Below are 22,714 nucleotides of genomic sequence, written 5' to 3'. Positions count from 1 at the left end.
CTTGTTGTAGGGTCGGAGATTAGGCCAACACGCGCACCCAAAAATGCGCAAAGAAGAATTATCAGGCTTGTGCTTGAATAGGCACTCTAGGGAAGTCGTGTAATTGATGACCTTACTTGGAGTGCGATTGATAAGGTATGTTGCATCTAGGAACACTTCATCCCAGAGTTTTAAAGGCCATGGAAGCATAAGTGAGAAGAGCAAGATCAACTTCAACAATATGGCGATGCTTATGTTCTATTGAACCATTTTGTTGATGAGCATGAGGGCATGAGACATGATGAGTAATGCCAATTTTATCAAAAAAAAAAATGAGTGCAAGCTTTGATATTCCCCTCCCCCAGTCAATTTGAACAGTTATAATTTTTCTATCAAATAATCTTTCAACTAGATTTTGGAACTCATGGAATTTCTAGAAAACTTAAGAAGATAAATCCAAGTAAATTTGTTGAAATCATCAACGAAGCTGACATAATACTTTCTTCCTCCAACAGAGTTGGGTGCAGGACCCAAAACATCAGAATAAACGAGTTCCAAAGGATAACTAGACTCACTTGAAGATCTAGAATATGGTAACTGATGACTTTTTGCCTTTTGACAGGCATCACAAACTGACTGACTTATAGACTCGATGGAATAAGGTAAATTATTATCTCTAACAACTCTAGTAACAATGGGAGAGGAAGGATAGCCCAGATGACTGTGCCACCGTTCAAAAGATGGCTTGACTGCTCAAATGCCTACTTTATTGGATAAGCTGAAGGAAGAGAATAGAGTCCTTTGTGGCATCTTCCCTTAAGGAGTGTGCTCCTCGTGGCCTGATCCTTGATCAAGAAATAATTGGGGTGAAATTCTAGAAAGATAGAGTTATCTTTCACAAGGCGATGAACAAATACATGATTCTTTGTAGCTTTAGGAACATGTAAGACAATCTTTAGATGTAAACTACGAGTAGATGTTGGAACTGTAGTATGACCAATATATTTAATCTCCATACCTGCACCGTTGGTGGTGTGTATCTGATCATTGTCGTGATACCTATCATGAGTTCCAAGCTTCTCTAGGTCATTGGTGATGTGGTCTGTTGCCCTCATGTCGGTGTACCAATTGTTGTCGACGGTGTAGGAGTGTTGAGCAGCAACAGCAGCAAGCTTCGGGTTAGGCACATAACTTTCATCAAAGTGATTCCAGCACTCTGAGGACTCGTGGTCTTTCTTGTAGCACACCTGGCACTTGGGCCAAGTGTCTCGACCACCGCTGGACCTGTGGTGGTTGTTGGAGTAGTGTTGCTGCTGATTCCCGCGACCCGATCCACTAGGTCCATGGCCACGGTTTCCATTGCCTCAGCCATGCATAGGAGCGCAACCACGACCACCACCTCATCCTCCACGATCTACAGAGCTTGCAGAGAAGCTAGATCTACCTTGCTGCAGCTCAAGTCTTGTTTCAAAGCTTAAAAGCTGTGAGTATAATTCAGCAACATAAATAGGATATGTCCTAGTTATAATAGCAGATACAGGGGGATTAGAATTTGCATCTAAACCATTCATGATGCAGGCGATCATCTCTTCATTATCTAGCGACTTCCCTACAGCCGCCATGTCATCTCCCAAGGCTTTCATCTTCCCGAAGTATTCGGAGACTATCATGGCATACTTCTTGGTTGTGGTGAGGGCAAGGAAGATGTTGACGGTGTGCACCCTCATCTGGGATGCGAACATGTTATGGATAATCGTCCATGCCTGGGCCACCGTCTTTGTGGAGGCAACTTGCAGCATGATATCTCTTGAGATGGACGAGAACAGGAAGTGTGGAACTTGCTGATCGAGGGCAAACCATGTCTCGTACGCCGGGTTCGACACCTTCACCATCTCGTCACCTTGCTTCTCGTCGAGCTCGGCATCGGGGGTAACGGTCTTGCCGTTGATATGCCCCTCAAGGCGCACACCGCGTATATAGTGGTGAGGATTTGCGCCGCCCACATGGCATGGTTCTGCCTAGTGAGCTTCTCCATCACCTGCGCACCGGAGAGAGGATTGGAGATGAAGGAACTAGAGGCCATAGATGCAATCTAGTTCTTGATACTCTAATTAATTACCATGTAAAATATCAGAGGCGCTAATGGATGGTGGAAGCATTGCACCCTATCTTTTTTTGATGGAACAGGAGGGGGAAGACCCCTGCTGGATATATATTAATTATAAAAGGCAAAAGGAAGGTAGGTACAAAAGGTTCAAATTAGGAAACAAAGAATGAAACAAAAAAAATCAAGAAGATTACAATGTATGCTCTAGCCATTCAACCATAGGTTGTTTCCAAGGGTCCTTTACTCGGTGCAAAACCAAAGTAAACAAGTGCTTGAAACATATTATTGTTCCTTGACAAGTAGGATCAATTGCCTTGAAGATCCAGTCATTTCTTGCCATCCAAATACACCAGCTCATAATAACAATGATTTCCATGAAGAAAGGGACTTGTAGCTGATTCTTGAAGCTAGACAGAATGTCATAAGGTTGTTGTTGCAAATCTATGAACAGACCGATATTGATCCAGCACACTTGAGCAAAAGGACATTCCAGTAAGAGATGGAAAAGAGTTTCCTCCTTGTCATGGATACAGAGGACACAGGAATAGGACGGTAAAAACATGTGTTTCCTTTTAAGAACATTTCTTGTGCTCAGTCTGTCCTTTAACACGAGCCAAAAGAATACTTTATGTTTATTTTGGCATTTCTACTTCCAAAGCCAAGTATATACCTGATGAACCTGGCGATGTCCAGTTAAATGGCAATATACTTTGGAGGCTGAGAAGATACCATTGCCCCATATATAAGTCCAAATGTCCTTTTCATCCAAGAGGTAATCCCTTCCAAATTGGTTGCTAGTAGAAATAGCTGATTAAGAGCTTGCCTGGGGAGAGGAAGGTAAAAAACTGCTGCAAATCATGTGTCAGATAAGCCTTCTGCAAGGAGATATCTTTCTTTTTGGCAAACGAGTATAGGTGTGAATAAGCTTGAGATGATACTTGTTCATGCCACATGTCATGCCAAAGGTAACACGTGCTACCATCTTGAACTGCAACAGACGCTAATCCTTTAAATTTGTCAAGCAACTTAAGAATATCTCGCCACCAGAAGGATCCTTTTTTGATTTGTCCAGGTAATTTTCCATTGTTGTAATACTTTTCCCATATAAGGTGCACCCAAGGTGTATCTGATCTATTAAAGAATTTATGTAAGTATTTTAGCAGCAAGGACTCATTCTATGTCTTAATATTAAGAACTCCTAGACCTCCTTCTTTCTTTGGCAAAGTTACCATTTCCCAAGCTACTTTAGGTGGCTTTTTGTTGTTAATATCAGAACCTCGCCAAAGACAGTGCTTTCTATATTTGTCCACTTGTTTGTATACCATTTTGTGTAGCAGGAAGGTGCACATAGGAAACATTGGAAGTGCTGTGAAAATAGCATTGGTTAATTGGAGCCTTCCTGCTTCCGATAAAAGACTAGAAGTAGCTAGGAGACGTCTTTCACATTTTGATACCATTGGTAGGAACTCCTCTACTTTTAGCTTAGTCAAGCCCAGGGGAAGGCCTAGATAAGTAAAAGGCAATTGGCCAGTTGTGCATCCAAAAAGTTGTGAGAGCACCTATAATCTGTCTTCTGTAATATTTATTGGTAACATCATAGATTTGTTGAAATTGACTTTTAAACCTGTTGATGAGGCAAAAGCTTGTAAGATGCTCTTCAATTATGTGATCTGGGAGGAGCAAGCTTCCATGATAATAAGCGTGTCATTAGCATATTGCAGAATAGGGAAGTCTTGACTGTAGTTTAGTGGGATAGGTAGTGTTAAGTGCCCTTGATCCTTAGCAGAATTTAATAAAGATTGCAAAAGGTCAACTCCGAGCACAAAGAGGAGTGGTGAGAGAGGGTCACCTTGTCGAACCCTCTCTTGCAGTGGAATCTCTTTCTTGGCACACCATTCAGTAAAACAGAAGAGGTTCCTAACCCAAAAATTTTCTTTATCCAGTTTAACCAGAGTTGTCCAAAACCTTTATGCCTCATAATGTCTAATATAGCTTCATGTTCAATTTGGTCAAAGGCCTTCTCAAAGTCTAATTTGAGGATGATAATTTCTTTCTTTGATTTGTGGCAGAGATGCAGGTATTCAAACGCCCAAGCTAGGCAATCTTGAATTGTCCTAGATTTAATAAAACCATACTGATTTGTATGAACCAATCTTTTGATAACCTGCTGTAATCTATTTGCTAGCAGTTTAGTCAATAGTTTCATCGATGTATTGAGCAATGATATTGGTCTGTAGTCTAAACATGTGGCAGCACCATCAATTTTGGCTATCAAAGTGATGTATGATCCATTGATACTGTGTAGACAGATCTCCCTAAAATAAAAAGCTTCACATAGATCATAGAAGTCTTGCTTGATTATAGGCCAGCATTTTTTAATAAAGTCTGTATTAAATCCATCAGGCCTAGGGGATTTATCATTTGGCCATTGCTGAATCACTGTGTCAATTTCCTCATGCGTGAACAGCTCCTCCAGACATTGAAGATTGTCAGCCCTTGTCAGGAGCTGTTGTAGATCAAATTGCTGCATAGGGTTAAGATCTGAGGTTCCCAATCTTTCCTTATAAGCCTCCCAGAGGAGAGACTCTTTATCACGGTGGCTTGTCTTAATAGCACCCGAAGCGTCTTGCACCCTATCTTGGGTTGACAGCATATGCGTGTTGATTATGATGGCCAGAAAAGCCCTAGCTGTGGCTTACATTTATAGGAAACAACACCTTGGAGAGCAAGGCTAAAGGATTCGGTTACAACAGCTTTGAATCAATCTATACTATCTACAACAGGAGAATTATGCAAGTCCAGAGTTGTTACACAAGGTTTGTTACACGTATACATATCTATAATATCTAACACCGACGTGTATTGCACGCAAGTGACTCTCAGAAATCACGATCAGCCCCAGTCGCAGTCGGCTTCCAACGTTTCCAGTGATTCACTTCACACGAGCTATCCACAGCCGTACGTACGCGTGCTGTGTCAACTTCGAGATGGTGAGGTCGGTCCAACGGATACGAAGGAGGGTGTGCATTACAAGTTGCCACGAAAGGAACTGATTGACCACTCGCCGCTGCAAGAAGTATACGTTCACCTTGATTAAGACAATATCACGTGACATGGAAAATGGAAGAAAACGACAGGCGTTATATGGACTTTTTACCGTCTGATTTTACCTTCTCGCCCTCGCAATGGAGTTTGTCTCCTTGTTTGAAAGAAAAATCCCTTCTTTTGGTTCTCGAAAGAAATGTTGTCTCCTTGAAGTAAAAAACTTTTCAGAAAATGTTGCGTCCTTCCTCGTCATAAGTGGCGACATGCCACGGTTATCACTCATACAGCAAGGATATGAGAGGCAACGGGAAACTACCGTAACACAAGGATGGCAGTGGCACCGACTGGGATTGACTTGACTCATAACCAAAAGTGTGGCCTCTAAAGAGAGAGAGAGTAGAGAGGAGGATTGGAAACGTTGGGGTGATTCACTCCTTGAGACAAAAAAAGAAGAGCTAAAACTTTGTAAGCCGCGCCGGGCCAAAAACAGGCCGAATCCCTTGGGGCATAAAATCGCAGCCCCAATACTGGCCCATGGACAGGTACTGAGCCGAGCAAGGCCGCTTCATCAATTTTACATTAAAAAAGTTAGTTCACAGGCCGGACCTGAATTTTTGGCTCTGCCAGGCAGGCCTGTACAATAAATCTAACGGGGCCGCTTTTTCTTTCTCACACAAGCCCATTACTGAAATAAAAGGTCGGCTTTCTTTTTTCTTGCCCAAGTTCCTTTCTCTGCAACTCCTAAACTCATGGATATTTGATTTTTTTTCAGAGTAAAAAAAGTTCGGACACATGCATGCTCATCACGGTGATGTTCCTCTGATGTCACGAACCACTCAAGTACAAGTTTAATTCACTCGATTCAGGGTACAATTGAGGCGGAGACGAGAGCAAGAAGACCCTGACATTCAGAGAGTTTTGTTCGTTCAAAAAGAAAATGATCTTTCGTTCCATGCCTTTGTACCGGTCAATGTTTGCTCCTAGTACTAAGTATTAGTAGTACCGGGTTAAATTTGGAGGTCCCGCGAGGACCTTTAGTACCGGATCATAACATCACCCGGTACTAAAAAGATCCCTTTAGTACAGGTGGTGTTATGACCCGGTATTATCCATCACATGTGCTGTGTAGGTGAAATGGTAAGGAAGGCTCACGCGAGGCTAGAGGTTGTGGGTTCGAATCCCACGTACCGTACACGTGTATATTACGCGTGAAAATTGTAACTTCTGACTTGTGACGATGCGCTTGTGCAGGCGCCTCCCAGCTGTTCACCAGATTTTTTCTTTACTTTTTGAACGAGAAACATATCAGTACCGGTTGGTAACACCAACAATAAGTATCCTTTAGTACTAATTATTTAACCGATAAGGATGACTTATAACGAAATCGGTACTAAACGGTTAAGCACCGGTAGTAAAAGTCACTTCTCCAATTATGGTTGATGCCCTTTGAGTTTGCTGCTGCAGCAGACCTTCAAGGCCAGAAGCCCATTGGCCCATGTATCCATGTACTTGGCATTCCCCGGCTTCTGAAAATCGGCTTTGCCACCTAGCCGATGAAACAAGACAGTTGCAGCTCCTCGATGGTTACTCCCTTTATCCTAAATTTTATCCTAAATTGTAAGTCGTTTTGCCTTTTCTAGATACATCCATACTCTATCATTCATCTTTAACTATCTACGACAACAATTCTATATTATAGTAACTAATTTAATAAACTATGGATGCAATAATTAAAACTCAATTCTATATTAAATAATCCAAACTCAATAAAACTATAGATGTAATAAATAATAAGTAGGAAGAAATATAATCAAAATCAATTCTATATTACATTGAATCAAACGTAATTAAACTATGGATGCAATCATTAACAAGTAGGAAGAAAAATAATCAAACGCAATTGTATCTTAAATTCACTTAAATTCAATCAACCGCAAATCTATATTAAATTCAATCAACAAGGTTGAAAGCGAAGTCAACGACGAATTCTCTCGAAATGAACACGGTCGGCGACGACGAGCCCCTCTTCTTCGGCTAAGAATCAATGAAACTTCCTTCGGTTAAGGAAAGCTATGAATTATATAAAAGCAGAGCATGCCTTTCCTAGCTTCTGTGCTCAAAAAGATGTAATCGCCCTTGGCGTTACAATTTCTCAGGACCCCTTTGGCATTTACAGCTACTCTTCGGCATATACAACCCTTCATACGCGCTTGGCGTTTACTCTATAGTGTTTTCGCTCAATAGAGGTCTCAATCGTAGGCACTCTCGGCTCTACGGCTCTTTGGCATCTTGCACGATAGAGTCTTTAGCGTGAGCGCTCTCGGTTCCACGCATCGGTGCAATGCAATGCAATGCTTGCAAGTATGAAATGAATGAATGGATGCTTTTGCATGAAGGTGAGAATGAAGGGTTAGAAAGATAAATTGAAAGACCCTCTTCTCTTCTTTGTGTGATGAAAGCTTCATGAGATAACGAAATCCAATGATACCGAAGTCCAAACAGCATGCTAGGAGACCAATCGATGAAGTCCAATAGATAGAGAAAACCAAATGATATGGCCTAGCCATTTCCAAATCAATAAGGCTCTTAGGTGACCAAAGTTCCATGTAGAATATTATTAGCTTCAGGGAGGAAACCAATAACCCGAAGGCCATATCCTGCAAGAAATGTGACGAAATGTGCATACAAAATATGATAGTTCCATGCATCCCCTCAATATGAATGGGATACCAAGCACAACTAAGAATAAGCACTCAGCGCAATTGAGATGAGGGTACACGAACATATGAAAGCGGAGGGCAAATAAGTTGGAAATCCTTACCTTGGTGAGAAGGGTCATCCTGCAAAAACGTGAGTCTTTCACTTAGTTGGGCCTGAGTCGGCCCCATTTGTCTAAAGTGGGTAGCCTTCGTGTAGAAGAGTATAGATCACTTGCGAGAGTTGACTTCATAATTAGATGAGGTTCCTGCAAACAAAATACTTCTGCGGCCACTAGATAAAGGGTGAGCAAGTAGTCTTGAGACAATACTAGTAAGCACTAGATGATAGTGCATAAAGATTAAGTTTTCGGTGCATACTCTATTTAAGGTGTGAAAAAAAAATAGGCATTATGTATCAGTAGCATGAGTTGCCTTGACCGAAGGGTATAAACTTAAGATTTAGTGAACAATCGTGAAATGATGCTAATTAAGAAATAGATGCTTAAATATTCATAAAAAAGATAAGCACGTATAGGTGAACCATGGTTGGTTGTTCCTATGCATGCAGAAACAGCGCTTCGTTCAGTTAACTCAGCTATCCGAGGATCTAGCTATCCTGTTTTGGCTGTTTAGAGCCCCCTCGGCCGCACAAACGAAGGGTACCTCGGTGGAACGATGGTGAACACAGAGACCGAGGTTCAAGTCGTCCAGCGGTCCATAGTCCATAAACGTAACGAAGAAGCTATATGGGCATAAGTAACCTCACGTGCGAGCATAAATAAGCACAGAGTCATGAAAGCTAGTCAAAGTCAAATAGTCATATGCTAGCGTGCTTGAGGGTGAGTGCTGGTGCCTCGTTCGCGGGCCGAAAGCCCAGCAGCATGCATGATGCGCCAAAGCGCAATAGCAAAAATAGCTGGATATCTTCATCGTTACTGGTATTGCTAGAGGACTCACCTTCCATCCAACATTTTTTTTATCCTGATTATTTTTGGATCCGGAACCAAAGAACCTTAAATTCCGGATAAAAAATAAACCATCGACGGGGGAGCTTAGTCCTGATTGAAAAGACCAACTGGGACTAAAGCCCCCCTTTAGTTCCGGATGTAACGGCTACTGAGCTAAAAAAAATCTAACTGGGTGTTTCCAACCGGTTGGTGTTTTCAACCGGAACTAAAGCTCTCCTCTTTGTCTTCTTCGTATCTTCTCTCCTCCTCCTCTCCCTTTCTTCCAAGCGGAGCGGCAAGCGGGCGCGGGCGGGCAAGCGGCGACCGTCGCGGGCGGCGCGTAGTGTTTTTTTTTATTATTTTTTAATCCTTTTAGTCCCAATTGGTTATATAGGATACCAACTGGAACTGAGGTAAGTTTTCCACGAGCGTAAACGAAGTGCCTCGAGCAGGGTTAGGCCTAGGTCGTGGTGCCCGGCAGACCGAGGTTCCTGCGCTCAAGCCACCTTCGTTTACGGTAACTCGACCAAAACGCTCTGGTTACCTAGAGGCTTGAGCCCCTTCGGCGACATTGTTGAAACGTCTAACTCTATACGAGCCAAAGAAACATGATTACATGAAACGGGGAAAAGGAACCGACTGGTAAGAAGTTCGCCGATGGTATGATTCCGAAGGGTAAAAGGCTGAAAGTTAGCCATGCATTAAGGCGTGACACATATGCTAGCTCTACTAAAAACGTGACATGCAGGTTGAAAATGACCATCGGCAAAGCACGTGACGAAGGGTGTAACTCTTTGCTAAATGATGACACGTACCTGATGAGCAAGCCTGAGATCTTTGAGCTATCGTCATTGAGGCCTATGAGATGATAATCCCAAGGGCCCAGTCTGGTAAAAAGAAGAAGTGGTCCGACATAGACCGGGGAAACTGGGCTTCGTTTGCAGTGGCCCACGAGCAGTCTGAAGGGTGGTTGTACAGCCACGGCTCCAAACTGGGCTTCGTCGACCCCGCTTGGGCCTCCACGGAGGGGTTAACTGGGCTGAAAGGCAGCCGACGAGGTAGGCTTGTATTCTTAATGGACCGAAGCCCACCCCACAACTGTGGCAGAAACTACTAGCAGATCTCCTGATGAACCTCATTTGCAAAATCCGAAAAATGAAGGCAGCCCAATAGCTAATCAAGGCACTGACGAAGACCAAATCGCGAGGATATTCCATTTTATCAATTGTGAGAGTGCCCACTTATCAATATTATATCTGCCGAGGTACTAATAACGCCTGCATATATTGCTTTTGCGACGAGACCGAGGGGTCTCGACAACGCAACTAATGGCAAAAATAAAATCCTCAGCTAATATGTGGATAGCAGCGGGAGCGAGAGACCTAGCGGCCCTGCTACCGTAATCACACCGCTACGATGCCTCTGCGCCGTTTTTTGTTTCCCCTTTCCCCTTTCCTTTTCCTTTCTCTTTTTCTTTTATTTACTTGACCGCTCCGTCGGTTGTTTCTCCTCTATATCAATGAAATAGGCACACTCTCGTGCCCTTTCCGTTCAAAAAAGACCGAGGGGTCCAAGTGTGCCGTGAACTTGTTCCTCCGAAGGGGTGTGACACCATCTCGCGCCATCAAACGAATGGGGAGTAATGGTAGATGTGAATCCTAATGCAACCTCGTCACCTCGCCGACGAAGGTAATTAATTTGAGGGGCTGTTCGGTTCCGTTTGCTTATTTTTAGCACATGTCACATCGAATTTAGATACTAATTAGGAGTATTAAACGTAGACTATTTACAAAACCCATTACATAAGTGGAGGCTAAACGACGAGACGAATCTATTAAGCCTAATTAATCCATCATTAGCAAATATTTACTGTAGCAACATATTGTCAAATTATGGACTAATTAGGCTTAATAACGGGTGCGCAGACCAGGCCTGAGTCATCGCCCAAAATCAATTTCGAAGGGTGCAAACCGGCTGCCCAATTAATTCCGAAGGGTGAAAAACCGACTGCCCCAATCAATTCCGAAGGGTAAATTTTTGACCATGAAGTCCATTCCGAAGGGGTGAAATCCGACTGACCTCCGAGTCAATTTCGAAGGGGGAAATCTGATCTCCGAATTAATTCCGAAGGGTTGAAAGATGACGTCCGAGTATATTCCGAACGTGAAATCCAACTGCCCAATCAATTCCAAAGGTTGAAATTGACCCCAAGTAAACTCCGAAGGGTGAACGGCCTGTTCGCTTCAGCTTATTCAGCTGGCTTATCAGCCATCAAACAGTGTTTTTCTCTCACAACAAATCAGCCGTTTCAGCTTTTCAGCCGGCTTATAAGCTGAAGCGAACAGGCCCGAAAATTCAATCTTGAAAATCCCACCGAAATAATTCCGAGAGGTGAAAAATCAATCTCGTGAAATCCCACCGAGATGATTCCGAAGGGTCGTAAAATTCCACAAAGATGATTCCGAAGGGTGAAAAATCAATCTCTTGAAATCCGACGAAGGTATTTTCTGAACGAAGCGAGGGTACTTCTTTAACGAAAGTATTCTCTTTCTGATCGAGCCCAAGGTGAACTGGGCTTCGTACTTGCGACCTGGTAATTGCCGAGGGGGTGGAGCCCCGAACAGGACCTCGGCCGTCATCAACGATTTAGGCTTCGTCTTGGGCCAAAGAACGGCAGGTGGACCTCAAGCCAGTTTTGGTGTCCTACCTCATCGATCGTAAACTGTCCAAAGGGGGCTTCGTCTTGTCCCAAAGAAGGGGGTTGTCTGTACCTCGCGGCCTCGCGGCTGCATGGAACGAAGGGGCCTTCGGCTCATGAACGATCAAAGTGAAAGCTAGGCCAACGTTGATGATCCGATGGAGCCCGTTGGACCCATTTTGGTAGAGCAGCTTTTGAGCTTCCCACGGTCAGATGGCTGATAGAGTTGTTGGACGCAAAGTTTTCCAAATGGGCCAGGCCCATTGGGCGGCCCGAGACCCGGCACTAAAAAAACCCGGCACGAACACGGGCCCGGCACGAGGGGAATAGTGCTCGGGCCGGCCCAGCACGATGATAGTGCCGGGCCTAGGCCGCATTCCCGGCACGCTGGGCCAGCACGAGCCCGGCACGATTTTTGAGCCGGCCCGATGCTGGCCCGACACCCCCGCGCCCCTCGCCTCCCGACCGTTGATCTCCGGCATCCCGTCGCCTCCCGACCGTTGGATCGAGCCGTTGGGGAGGGGGTATATAAGCCCCGCCGGCGCGTCGCCCCGCTCGGCCGCAAACCCTAGCTCATTCCTTCCCCTCCCCGCCGCTCTCTCGCTCTGGATCTGGATCTCGCTCTCCTCTCCTCTCGGCTCTCGCTCTCCTCTGGCTCTCCGTCTCCCGCACGCCTCGCCGGCTCGCCGGTCGCCGCCTCTGGCTCTCCTCCTCTCCGCCTCCGCTCTCTCATCTCCTCCCTCGCCGGCGACCGCTGGCCCCCCTCGCCTCTCGACCGTTGTGGTGTTGTCTGTTGGTGTTCTACTGATTCATTCTTGTTTCATCTTCTTCCTCCCCCAACCCCCTCCTCCTCTCGCCTCCTCCCTCTCCGGCAACCGAAGGCCGGCGTCGGCCGCCTACCGGCGCCGCTAGCCCCCCTCGCCTCCCGACCGTTGTCTGTTGGTGTTCTTCTACTGATTCGTTGGTGTTCTTCTTCCCCCAACCCCCGCCTCCTCTCGCTCCTCCCTGGCTCCGATGTTCAGATCCGTTGTTAGTTCACCTAGCCGTGCGCTCTGGTGATCCGGATTCGTTGGTAAGCCGTTGCGTTGTTGTCTTCTTCCCCCACCTCTCGCTCTCGCCCACTCCTCTATCCACTATCCTGTTGCCTCCTCTCGCTCCTCCCTGGCTCTGTGCTCTAGATCCGTTGTTCGTTGACCATCGCCGTGCGCTCTGGTGCTCCGGATTCGTTGGTAAGCCGTTGCGTTGTTGTCTGCTGGTGTTCTTCTACTAATTTGTTGGTGTTCCTCTCCTGACTCGTTCTTGTTTTGTGTTCGAGGTTGATCCGTTGAGGGACCAGAGCGTCGGCGATGGACGGCGGCGACGATTTCCAGGAGCACACCATCAACGACGAGCTTCGGATGATGGGCCAGCGAGGTGATGATGAGAGTGACATGGAGGCAGAGCGGGACGAGCTCTTCGGTCGTAGCGCTGTCGATCCAATCGACATAGCTGCGACTGAAGCACCACCTGCTGGTCAAGAAGCACCTGATGCTGATCCAGACATGGTGAGCAGTGGCACCAAGAGGTCCCGTTCCACCACCTCTGAGTGCTGGAAGGACTTTGAAAAGATCTTCCAGGACATCAATGGGAAGAAGGTAAGGGTCTCTGCCAAGTGTAATCATTGTGGCATTATATATGCTGCAAGATCTTCCATTGGCACTGGCCATCTCAACAGGCATGTTGAGAAATGCCCAAACAGGAGGGCTAAGGTTCGTAATTCCCAGTCTCTGATCCATTTCAACCCTAACGGTTCTGTCCGTCAATGGGATTACTCTGCTGAGGTAGCTCGTACTCAATTATGTCGTTTGATTGCTAGACTAGATCTTCCTCCGTGTTTCGGTGCATCTCCTGCTTTTGAAGAGTATATTAAACTTGCTCATAATCCTAGGTTTTCTGCTGTTTCTACGCAATCAACCACTAGAGATATGTGCAAGTACTTTACTGATTGTCGTGCTAAGCTTATTGAATCATTTGTTGCCGTTTCATCTGTGTCTATCACTTCTGATATCTGGTCTGGTAATGCTAAGGAAGATTACCTTAGTGTGGTTGCTCATTATGTTAATGCTGATTGGCAATTAGAGAAGAGGTTAATTGGTTTAAGGCTTATTGATGAATCTCACTCTGGCCAGAACATTTCTGACCGTGTGACTAGTGTGCTAGAGGAGTATGGTTTGATTTCAAAGGTGTTTTCTGTTACTTTGGATAATGCCTCTGCTAATACTACTGCTATGGAGAAACTTAGTCCTAAATTAGCTGCTTATGTTGGATCATTGTTCTTACATCAGCGTTGTGCTTGTCATATCATCAATCTCATGGTTAAATCTGCCATTAGTCTGATTGAGCCATATCTAGATGCATTTAGATCTGCAATATCTTTCATCAATGCTTCTAACTAGCGCATTGCTGCATTTAAGAGATTTTGTCTAGCTGTGAATGTTCGTCCTAGAAAGTTTGGTTTGGACATGGAAGTCAGGTGGAACTCCACTTATCTCATGCTCAAGCATTTGCTCCCTTACAGACAGACATTTAATGTTTTCATTGAGACTAACTATCCTAGGGGTGAAAGAGATCCTTTACTGTTGACAGAAGATCATTGGACTGTTGCACAGAGTATGCTATCCTTCTTTGAACTCTTTTATAATTGTACTGTTGCACTATCTGGTGTTTATTATCCTACCTCTCCACTTATGTTGCATCAGCTCATTTTGATTGCTAAGCATCTTAGACATTATGAAAATGATGAATTGCTTAGGCATGTTGTTGTTCCTATGAAAGATTACTATCTTAAGTACTGGAGAGACATTCCTATACTTTATTCTGTTGCATTCATATTGGACCCTAGAGCTAAATTGAAAGGTTTTCAAAATGTGCTCAGGTTGTTATCTAGTCTTACTGGTACTGATTATTCTGCTTACTTCACTGATATTAGAGCTGAACTGTCTACTGCATTTAAACTGTATGATGACAAGTTTGGTGCAGTAAAATTGCAAACTCCTCCACCTCCATCCACTTCTGGTAAGAAAACTAGTGCTTGGGATGATATTTTTTCCACTGGTTCAGATTCTGGTGTATCTGCCTTTGGAATTCATGATCTTCCTGGTACTTCTTTCTCCACCCCTCCTCCCTCTTTGCCTCTTGCTTTGTCTAGAAGGTCACCTGCAAGTGCTTGCTGCTTGGACAGTGACACTGTCACCCATTTTGATGATAACTTCAGCATCTTATCTTGGTGGCATGAGCATAAAAGAACTTATCCTGTTCTGTCCATCTTAGCTAGAGATGTTCTTTCTGTTCCTGTTTCCACAGTTTCATCAGAATCTGTTTTCAGCACTACTGGCAGGATCATTGAGGAGAGGCGGCGTCGATTGAAACCGGAGACGGTCGAGATGCTTTCTTGCGTCAAGGATTGGGAGGCTGCAGAAGCAAGACTTCAGAACTTAATAGAGGATGAAGAACTTGAGGAGAGTTTTGCTAATTTGTACCTAGATGTCGCTGAGAATTCAGAAGTGTAACACTGGCCTGTAATAACTTAAGTTTTAGAACTATTATTTGATTGAGCTGGGCTGTACTCTTTTTTCCTATTCAGGATTTTTTCTCACGAGGTGTGAGTTTTACCTGGATAGGTTTTTAATGAGGCAACCATTGCACCAGCTCAAACTTATAATTTATAATCTCTTATCTCTCTGTGATGTGTTGATTTGTGAATTGTGATTTGTGAAGTTTGATAAGATGATTTTATTCTGTTGAAGTTAAAATCTGATGTTCTTTTATAGATAAATGACTTGTGTATGTTGTGTGAATGAGTATGGGTAGTCATTGAGACCTTAGTGCCTGGCCCGGCACTAGCACGCTAGTGCCTACCGTGCCACCGTGCCGGCCCGGCCCAAAAAAAAGGCCGTAGTGCCGGGCCTGGGCTGCCTGTTCGGCACGACGGCACGACACGGCACGGCACGACAGAGGGGTCGGGCCATTTCGTGCCGGGCCATTTCGTGCCGGGCCTTTTCGTGCTAGGGCCGGGCTAGGGCCGGGCGGCCCATATGGAAATCTATAGTTGGACGTTCGTCGGTTCCCTTCAGTTAAAACAGGTAAGAAATTTTTTTAAGCATTTGCATGTTACAAAGATAAACGGTGGTTGGTGGTGGGAAAATGACGACTGGCCTCATGCCCTCAGCAGCTCTAAGGTTTGATTCCCCTTGGCAACATGTTATTTGCAAAATAAAATAGCAGGATGGAACTTAGCTTCTTTTTGTACGAGGAGCACGCGTTCTGCCGGATTGAGCTCGCCTCATGAATTGCTTTACTCCGAAGGCTCCCTCGAAATTCTTTCCCTTGGGATCCCTCGTGTCCTCTCTTCTCTCTCTTGTTTCGAGCCAAACACGCGGTGGGCGTCACTGTTGGGATGTTACCCCTCCGAACACAGAAGAGAGAGGAAGGAGGGTAGAAGGGCAGGATCCATGAGAGATAAATGCACGAACATGGGAGAGCAAGCGAGAAGAGCTCAAGTGAGTCCCCTTCTCATAACCTCTTGGATCCTTTATACAGGAGGGAGTGGTGCCCCTAGTGGGTATATTATTTACAAGCAAGCCCTTGGGCTTTTACACAAGGCTCATTTCCCACGTGGGTTGGGCTATTCCCCCAACACGGAGCTCGTCAGTCTGACAAATGCGAGCACACCGTGAAGATTAGCCCTCAACGATGTTCCTGATCTGGGTGTTGTCATTGACTTCTTGCAATGATTTCCGTGTGTGGAGAAGCTGCACGTCGTGGTGACAATTTAGACTTTGTTAAAACTTGATTTTAGAACTGCTTGTTTCATTCTACTATACCTTGTATCATCAGCCCTCCATGTTGAACCCCCAGCTGACATTTCCCTCCAGAGCTGATAATTACCTCCTTGTGAAAGTGGAGCATGACGTTTCCCTGGAATGCCTTGATGCACATCTCAAAATGTTACAGTTAACACCTTATAACAGCATGCGTCTACTTGTGATTCTACCTTATAACGCATGTGTCTCAATCTCGGAGAGCACTCTCCACGCCTTCCAGTTCAGATGCCATGTCCTTCGGAGCTTGGTACTGCACCACAACACCGGCTATCGTCGTCTCCGGGCCCGTTCCTTGACGCTTCGGAGCCTTGGCATAACAGAAGGTCACATAGGAGATAGCCAGAGTCACGGATTCCAAGAGACAAGGTTTGATGAGGTTATGGTTGAGCATGCCCCGCTGTTGGAAAGGCTCATCCCTGATGACGTAAAGTATGACATGAAGATCCCAGTTATCCACGCACCCAAACTGCGGATATTGGGATATCTCTAGCTACTCTGATGATGCGACCATGGTTTTTAAGGTAGTAGGAATTTTCATATCTTTATATGTTGCTGCTCCATGCTCCCTCATACACTTTAGTTTTCCAATGTTCATTTCAGGGCGTGGAGCTCGTTAGCCTGACCAATGCGATCCGCACTGTGAAGATTTTAGCCCTCAAGACCATTCCTAATGTTGATGTCATCATTGACTTCTTACAATGCTTTCCCTGCGTGGAGAAGCTGAACCTCGTAATGCAATATGATCCTTGTTAAAATTTTATTCATGTCGTGGTACAATGCTAGTTTTGCTCTACCATATCATGCATCGACCTCTTATTGAACCCCAGCTAATGTTGTGTTTGCATCCTCCTTTTTTGCTTTTCCAGGTAGACACTGGGAGAATGATTGAGAATGCACAGCGCGATGTTTCACTCGAATGCCTTGATGCCCATCTCAAGAATCTAACACCTTATAAGGGCAGGAAGTCACAAGTACAGCTGATAAGATTCTTTCTCACAAATGCTAAAGTTCTGAAATCCATGACGTTTGCTGGCATTCTTCGTGAACCCGGTGCTTACGGTTATCTAGTTGATAGCATCTATGAATTTGGGCTCGGAACCAGGGTTTTCAAGGTAGCTGAAGCCACTTACGGTTACGGCCTAGGCATTTCCATGTATTTTGCTTCCTCTCTCCATGCTCGCTCATACACTTCAGTTTGATGTTCATTATTTCAGAATATGAAGACGGTTAGCCTGCCTAAATAACGCAATGCGCACTGTCAAGATTTTAGCCCTCAACGTTGCTCCTGACAATCTGGATGTTGTCATCGACTTCTTCAGATGGTTTCCGAAGCTGTACATGGTACTCACACCTTAACCGTTACTAAACATGATTGTGCAGCTGCCAGAATTGAACACTAGCTGATATTCATTTATTTTTAGACAATCAACCATTGGGTGGTGAAGGATGGATCCCATAGGTCCAAGAATGTGAGCGTGCCTTGATGAACATCTCAAGATGTTGGAGTTGGAAAGTTATCGGGGCACCATGTCAGAAGTGTGCTTGATCAGGTTCTCTCTCTCAAATGCTAGGGTTCTAGAATCCTTGAAGGTTTTAGCCGGTCGTGGTGAATGCGACACGAAATTGATTACGAGTCTGCGCAAGAAGCTAAATCTGAGCACCAGAGCTTCTCGAGGAGCTAGATTCTACTTTGAGCCTCAAACTGATCATCGGCTGTCTAGTTGTGTACACCCATGAAGCACATCCATAATTTAGCGCTGGACGATCCCTTTGACGCATCGTCATGCAGATGCCTAAAAGATTATTTTTGAGTTTGATGATATTCTCTAGATCTAGCTAGGTGTGTGGTAGATATTCCTTTCTATTCTGTTTAATTGTTCAAGGCACTTTATCAGTTAGGCTATATGGATTTATCCAATGGATATTTGTCATCGCGGAAATGTTTCAGCCTTTGCTTTTTTTTACCGGTCCTTATTTTAAGTGCAAACAAGTTTTCCTTCGTCGTGGCCGTAGTATGTGTTAAGCTGCAAATTGCAAGTCTGCAGCATTTGGGTTCCAGGAGGTGTGTTGGGACAATTTCGAGCTCTCACGAGAATTGATTATAATTTTTTTATCTTTAGTCAATTTATAACACATGATGCACATCAGGTACTCTATATACATGAACTAAATTTGAGGCCACCCTTTGGAACATATCTTCATGCGCGAAATTTAGCTCAACTTTAGTGAAAGAGAATCACCTGCTTATGACGCTAGCACGGAGCATAACAATGGAGAGCTCCTGCTTCACCTCCCTCCAATCGAACTCAGCAATGAGGCTGCCTATGAACCACTCCAGGTGCTGCAGCGCTAGCGCCATCGCCGAGCAGATCCATCGCCCGGCAACAAACAGCATCATACTGATTTCCTTACGGCACCACGCGTCATTGCCTCATCAAGTCCCATCCCAATCCCCAGTCATTGACAGATGCGTGCCTCGGTATATATGCGGAAGCTGGGTTTCCTAGTTCAGTTTTCTAAGTTTTTTTTATCACTCTCGTGGAACTGGATGCTCCCTCTACGCCGAAGATGCAGCGATATCTGCAAATCCGAACCAAAGAGAGCTGCAACGAATAAACTACTTACTACAATTCTTTGGGAACTGCTTGGGCCTCAAGGTCAACATGACTAAGACAGATATTTTCCCCGGTGTACTACAAACATCATCACAGAAGTACTAGTGGACTTCCCAGGAAAGGTGTCATCATTTCCAGGGAAATATTTAGGCCTTCCCTTACATACACGCAAGCTCAGACGAGTGGACATCCAACCCCTCATAGATAAAATTGGTGGACGTCTACTGTGCTGGAAAGGAAAGATGTTATCTTTGGCACAACAAGACACACTCGTTAAAAGCGCCCTCACTTCACAACCTATTTATCATCTCATGGTTTTTCCCGTGCAGATGTGGTTGGTAAAATAGATAGACCGGCTGCGAAGGAGCTTCCTGTGGAACAGGGGGAGGAACAAAAAAAGTGAATGGAGGCCACTGCCTGGCCGACGGTATGCACACCAAAAGAGTTGGGAGGTTTGGGAATTCTTGACATAGAAAGGCTAGTTAGGGCTCTTCGACTGCACTGGTGCTGGTTTCAGTGGAAAAATGAGGATAGACCGTGGGTAGGGCTTGATATCCCCTGTGATAAAAGCGACAAGGAGCTCTTCAATGCCTCCACAGTGGTGACGGTGGGCAACGGCAACAAAGCAAATTTCTGGCACTCCTCTTGGGTCAACGGGACAGCACCGAAAAGCTTAGCACCAGCCCTCTTCCAGAAGTCTAGGCGGAAAAACTTCACGGTGCACAAAGCCCTTCAAGACAACAATTGGATAGACCAAATTTGTCCACTTACAACAGGAGAGGAGATTAGAGAATGCGCAAATCTTTGGGAGGAAATACATATGCAACATCACAATCCCGATGTTGGGGACGAAATCAAATGGCGCTGGAACGCCCATGGAGAATATTCAACAAAAAGTGCATATCTCATCCAATTTCAAGGCCGGATTAAGAAACTACACATCACCCCAATCTGGAAGGCAAGGGCAGAGCCTAAATGCATGATTTTTGCCTGGATCCTACTACTTAGGAAAATTCTAATGGCTGATAATTTGGAAAAAAAATGGGTTGGCCCAACGACCCGATCTGCATGCTATGCAACACGGAACACGAGACACCCACACATTTATGCAAGGACTGCATATACACCGCTGCAGTGTGGAACTGCCTCACTAGCTGGTTTGACCTACATCATTTGCTGGCGGCCAACGTAACATCCTCAATTCACAAGTGGTGGAAGCGATGCAGGAAACTGATTGGGAATCAAAACCGACCGATCTTCGACGGACTAATTATCTACTTTTGGTGGAACGTGTGGAAAAAACGGAACCGAAGAACCTTTAATCAGAATAGCAAACCCGTTGAGGAAGTGGCATTAGAAGACGTCCAGCAATTTCAGTTGACAACATAGAGTGTCGCACTCAAGTTTTTAGTAGTTGTTTTTTTTTACTCTTAGGCGTGCTGGGAGTTGTTTTTGGGTGTAGCGCGGTCCGAGTTGTTTTTCCTGTTTCCTCCTCTTTTTTCTTGCTTGTTGCTCTTTTTGCTCTTTCGTCTAATAAAAATTTGACAAATCTCTTGCCGTCAGTTAAAAAAAAGTTTTTTATCACTGGTGAAATCAACAAAATTCGTAAAAAAAGTTGGTCAAATGTTTGGTCAAAATTTGGAAAACTTCAATATCTAAAATGTTTGGTCAAATTTGCAAAACACATAAATTTCTAAAATAGTCATTAAATGTTCTTACAATTGGTATTCACAAGACATTTTGCTGTTTAAAGGCCGATTGGGATGTACCCAATTCGACCTCCATCCGCACCTATTGTACCATTTTTTTCCACTGACCGGGTGCACTTCATATGTCAGTGAAAGGGAAAATGGAAGAAAAGGACGTCAGACAGTTCACCCTCCAACCACACCCGTTTTACCTTTTTATTTCTGCATGGATCCCATTTGTCAGTGAAAGGGAAAATGGAAGAAAAATATCGTGGGATATGGGATTCGATTCCACAATGTAAACAAGTTCAAAAATTGTGTGTTGAATTAGCAATTCACTTTCCTTGTGCAGCGGACGAAGCTGACACGGAGCGGCCGCTGCATAACAATGGACAACTCCTGCAGTCCTGCTTCTCGGCAAATTCCTTCGGCCACCTCCGATCCTGCCAATCGGACTAGGCGATGAGGCTAGCCATGAACCACGCCAGGTGCAGCAGCGCCAGTGCCATCCCCGAGCAGATCCATCACCAGGCGCCGAACAACATCATATCTTGGCCCTTGTTCACTTCCCACAAAACTCCCAACTTTGACACTATGCAAAAAGAAGATTCCCCATCACATCAAACTTGCGGTACATGCATGGAGTACTAAATGTAGATGAAATCAAAAACTATTTGCACAGTTTTGTTGTACTTTGCGAGACGAATCTTTTGAGCCTAATTAGTCAATATTTGGACAATAATTCACAAATACAAACGAAACGCTACAGTGTTGCTACAGTAATTTGGCACCTCCCAAATTCGCGAAGTAAACAAGGGCTTGATTTCCTTACCGCCGGTGAGGTCCACATTCGCACCCTCGCCACATGGAACGAAGCGATCTGTCCAGAACCGCCGCGTCAAGTCACACCGCCTCATCGAGTCTCAGCTCAGCCACAATGAAGATCACCAATGCGTGCCTTAGCACGCAAAAGCTAGGTTTCCTATTTTAGTTTTCCAAGTTTTTTTAATCACCGGCGAAATAGACAAAATTTGTAAAACAAAATTGGTCAAAAATTCGGATCATGAACAGTAGGGATAAGGAGGAGGCAAAAGAACCTAATTTTAATGGGTGCAAAGAGCTGTTTGTTAGGCTATTTTGCTTAGCAGAAATGAGATTGTTTTCAATATAAAGTGCACAAACAAACTTGTCTCTCAAAGCTAGATACTGGATCACTAGGCACCGGGTCATGCTAACTGGCGCGCGCCTCCCAACCATCAATCCCCGACAACCCACCCTGCTTCCCTGAACTTTTCATTTTTGGAAAGTTTCAATTCCCGCAACTTTTCATTTTTGAAATATCATAACTTATACACATAACTTTAACGTATAACTTCATAATAAAAAAATATGATATAATTTTAAGTACAACTTTGATAGCATGCAAAACTTGTGCATATAAATTACACATACAATTTCTAAATGGACAGATTTGATTTTTTATTTTTAGAAAATTATAACTTATGCACACGATTTGTACGCACAACTTTTTTCTAACGACAACTTATATGATATTTTTTGTAGCACAACTTTTATTATACACACAACTTATAAGCATAACATTTATCACAAAATTTGCGAGAGTGTTGTTAAAAAATTATGCACGTATGTTATATGCAAAAGATATTCACTTGAGTACAAAACGGTGTGAAAAATCAGATGAAAAAATGGAAAAGAAAAAAAATGCACAGCCAGGCAGCCAGCAGTTGCGCGTGCGGGTTCCGCGAGGGCGCAGCTAGCACCGGGCTCCGGGCACATGGGCGGAATCAGTTTTGCGAGTTGCGACTAGGCACCGCTTCATAAGAACGAAGACTAGGACGTTGCTTATTGCGCATTAGAGCCTTTGCTATGGAGATTTTTGCGGAGAACGGATGACATTTTGTAACAGCCTTTGCTTTTAACGTATTCCCCCAGTTTGGTGTCGCGTAAAACATGTAAAATTTCTTGTAATAATGGCAGGGTATTTCTCATTGAGACCCAATATTTTTACTATTCATTTATCTAAAAAAATCTTCAAAGCATAACATGCATGCTG

The 22,714-nt window shown here is 44.4% G+C and overlaps 1 non-coding gene across 1 annotated transcript; it reads right to left on the bottom strand.

Moving 5' to 3' along the window:
* Positions 1–1,444: 1,444 nt before the first annotated feature.
* LOC117862324 (small nucleolar RNA Z247) lies at positions 1,445–1,583 on the bottom strand. Its single transcript, XR_004641972.1, has one exon. It is a non-coding gene; the product is annotated as a small nucleolar RNA Z247 (small nucleolar RNA).
* Between the last annotated feature and the right edge of the window lie 21,131 nt (positions 1,584–22,714).

This window comes from Setaria viridis, chromosome 6, assembly GCF_005286985.2.
Source record: "Setaria viridis chromosome 6, Setaria_viridis_v4.0, whole genome shotgun sequence".
NCBI lineage: Eukaryota > Viridiplantae > Streptophyta > Magnoliopsida > Poales > Poaceae > Setaria > Setaria viridis.
The sequence above is the reverse complement of the archived record's forward strand: the minus strand, read 5'-3'. Positions and strand labels throughout refer to the sequence as shown.